The sequence below is a fragment of the Papio anubis genome, chromosome 5 (assembly GCF_008728515.1).
Source record: "Papio anubis isolate 15944 chromosome 5, Panubis1.0, whole genome shotgun sequence".
In the NCBI taxonomy this organism is placed as follows: Eukaryota; Metazoa; Chordata; class Mammalia; order Primates; family Cercopithecidae; genus Papio; species Papio anubis.
Window position 1 is genome coordinate 85,022,130 of NC_044980.1, and position 3,785 is coordinate 85,025,914.

At 37.4% G+C, this 3,785-nt stretch overlaps 1 non-coding gene across 1 annotated transcript; it reads right to left on the reverse strand.

The window, feature by feature from the left end:
• Positions 1-621: 621 nt before the first annotated feature.
• On the reverse strand, positions 622-728 carry LOC116275207. Its single transcript, XR_004184148.1, has one exon. It is a non-coding gene; the product is annotated as a U6 spliceosomal RNA (small nuclear RNA).
• Between the last annotated feature and the right edge of the window lie 3,057 nt (positions 729-3,785).

Sequence of the window (3,785 nt, forward strand, 5' to 3'; positions counted from 1 at the left end):
GCTTTAAATGTGTCCCAGGGATTCTGGTATGTTGTATCTTTGTTCTTATTGGTTTCAAAGAACATCTTTACTTCTGCCTTCATTTCCTTATGTACCCAGTAGTCATTCAGGAGCAGGTTGTTCAGTTTCCATGTAGTTGAGCAGTTTTGATTGAGTTTCTTAATCCTAAATTCTAGTTTGATTGTACTGTGGCCTGAGAGACAGTTTGTTATAATTTCTGTTCTTTTACATTTGCTGAGGTGAGCTTTACTTCCAAGTATGTGTCACTCTTGGAATAAGTGCGATGTGCTGTTGAGAAGAATGTATATTCTGTTGATTTGGGGTGGAGAGTTCTGTAGATGTCTGTTAGGTCTGCTCAGTGCAGAGTTGAGTTCAATTCCTGGATATCCTTGTTAACATTCTGTCTCGTAGACCTGTCTAATGTTGACAGTGGGGTGTTAAAGTCTCCCATTATTATTGTATGGGAGTCTACATCTCTTTGTAAATCTCTGAGGACTTGCGTTATGAATCTGGGTGCTCCTGTATTAAGTGCATATATATTTAGGATAGTTAGCTCTTCCTGATGAATTGATCCCTTTACCATTATGTAATGGCTTTGTCTCTTTTGATCTTTGATGGTTTAAAAATATGGAACGCTTCACGAATTTGTGTGTCATCCTTGTGCAGGGGCCATGCTAATCTTCTCTGTATCATTCCAATTTTAGTATATGTGCTGCCAAAGTGAGCACAAGACTTGGTAATTTCTACTTGTCGTTAAGCCCACGGGCATGCAGAGTGCAAAAAGGAAGGAGACTTGGCAACTTCCCCCTAGATTTTGGAGGATGCAAAACATTGCTGTAGGGGCAGAGCCTCTGCGGAGAAGCTGTACTAGTGCAGTGAGGAGGGGAATGTGGATGTGGAGCCCCCACATAAAGTCCACACCAGGGCACTGCCTATTGCAGCTGTGGGAATAGGGCTGCCACCTTCCAGAAACTATAATGGTAGATCCACCACGAGTTTGCATTCTGAACCTGGAAAAGACACAGCTGCTCAACTCCAACTTGTAAAAGCAGTCACAGGGGCTGCTCCCTGCAGTGCCACAGGGGCAGAGTCATCCAAGGCCTTGGAAGTCCACCCTTTGTACCAGTGTGCTCTGGATGTGGTACATGGAGTAAAAGGAGATTATTTTGGAGCTCTGAGATATAATGACTACCTACTGTGTTTCAGACTTGCATGGAAACTGTAGCCTCTTTCTTTTTGCTGACTTCTCCCTTTTGGAATTGGAATGTCTACCCAATGCCTATACCTCCATTGTATCTTGAAAGTAAATAATTTGTTTTAATTTTACAGGCTCATAAGTGGAAAGAGATGAGTCTCAGATGAGAGTTAGAACTTTGTCCTTGATGTTGGAATGAGTTAAAGCTTTTTAAAGACTATTGGCACAGGATAATTATATTTTGCAATGTGAGAAAGACATAAGATTTTTAGGAGATAGAGGCAGAATTACATGGTTTACATATTTGTCTTCTTCAAATCTCATGTTGATTTCTGGTTTCTGGCCCAGCATATTTCAAAATGTTCAGTGTTGCACACTCCTTGCCTGAAGTGGGAAGGGATTTTTCTCAGATATTCACTGTGAGCACCTGGTAGAGCTCCTGGAAGTAACACCTACACATGTGTGAGGGCCTCCCCATGACTGGGTCCCCTGGAATTTTTAACTCTCAAAATTGTCTACACTGAGCCTCCAGCATTTCATCAGTTACAGTTTATATTTTCCTAACCTGGCACTGAATCTCACAGATGTTTCTGCTCTAGAAAGATGGGATTCTCTATATTTGCCTGTCTCTCCAATTTTGGGAGCAGGGGCTTGCCCTGTGATCTCACTTCAAAAAGAGAAGGAGTTGTTGATTTTTCAGCTCATTTAACTTTTTTTTCTAATTTTTAAAATTTTTTTTATTTTTAGGGTACACTTCTAAGCTCCTTTCATGCTGGTCCAGAAACCAGAAGTCTCAAAAGTAAATGATTTAATACAACAAAAGACAGAATAAATCCATTAATTAATCAAATAATACACTAATCCCTCCATTTTAAGTTCATGAAGGTGAATTTGACTAAGAAATATACTTTTAACGCCAAGTGTGGTGGCTTATGCCTGTAATCCTAGCACTTTGGGAGGCTGAGGTGGCTGGATCACCTGAGGTCAAGTGTTTGAGACCAGCCTGGCCAACATGGTGAAACCTCATCTCTACAAAAAATACAGAAAAAAATTAGCCAGGCACGGTGGTGGGCACCTGTAATCCCAGCTACTTGGGATGCCAAGGCAGGAGAATTGCCTGAACCTAGGAGGCGGAGGTTGCAGTGAGCAAGATTGTGCCGTCGTACTCCAGCTTGGGTAACAGAGTTATGTGTACATAACACACACACACACACACACATATATATGTATATTTGGAAATACAGATTCTTATCTTTGTAGTAACTTTCAGAGGCACATAAAAGTATATTTTAAAAGTATATATATATACTTCTAAAATTGTATCTAACCAATGTCTTTTCCAGGTGGGTACTTTTTCCCATTGAGTTGACTCATTTTATTTTCTGTCTGAATAATGCTTCTAAATCCTTCTGGGCTAGCCATTCCAATCGAAATCCTAAGGACACACAAGACCCTTCACTAAAGTGCCTAGAGTATCTTCAGACACTAATTATGTCCAATGCATAACTTCCAATTTTATTCCTTATTAGTTTGTCCAAGTGAATCTCAGATTTTTAAGAATACATGGCATAGATTTTCAAATTGCTTATATTCCACATACCATCATGTTGATCAACCCATATCAAGTATAACGATGAACAAAAGAATGCCAGAGTTGAAGTAAATAACATTTAAATATGGGTGGAAACAGCCAATAGTCACTTCATTAATTTTCACTACAGCTAAGCTTTTTGGCTCATTGTTTTCTGTACAGATTAAATAGTATTGGATCATTTGTCAGAATCACTTCACAGTGAATGAAGAAAGTTTTTATCTCTTATTTTCAGTAAATTGTCATTGTGAATCTTGCCAGTCAAATTTCGTAAATCCTGGTTGTTGAAGTTATTTGGCTTTTTTATTTCCACCTAAAGTTTCAAATATATTATTCCTTTATTTATAATAGTGTTTTGGAGGCAGAAAGTAATAACATTTAGTTTTACCTTATTGTAGTAATTTCATTATCTCTATTTTTTTATTATTCTGACTTTTTTGTTTTGTTTTTCTGAAAAGAAAAACACAAAACTTTGTTCCAGCATCATTAGTATTTTGTGCACTTATTTCCATTTCAACAAGCATTTCTCCACGTAATGATATATTTTCAAGAAATTCTCAGTGATTCTGACTTATATCTGAGTTAATGAAACTAATAAAATTGCAAGTTATAGAAGTCAAAGTTACTGAGTAAGTTTTTCCTTTTTTACGTGCCTCTGAAAGTTACTACAAAGATAAGAATCTCTATTTCCTAACCCAGTGAAATTTTAACTTGTGTTCCTAGATTAATATTTTAATACTGCCTTACCAAATGCAGTCTGCTTTTCTGTGTTGCTTAGTGTCACCATTTAAATACGGATTATGGCATTAGAAATTAGATATGTTTGAGATCCCTGGTAATGTTCATTTGTAGGAAATACAGAAAACTAGAAGTTACCTTTCATCAGGAGGTTAGACTATTGTTCTGTTTTCTTTCTTTCTCCTCTAATAGAGTGTAACTCTAATAGTTAAGACATAGCAGGGGACAAACATTTCAGTCTTAAATTTCTAAACTTTATTA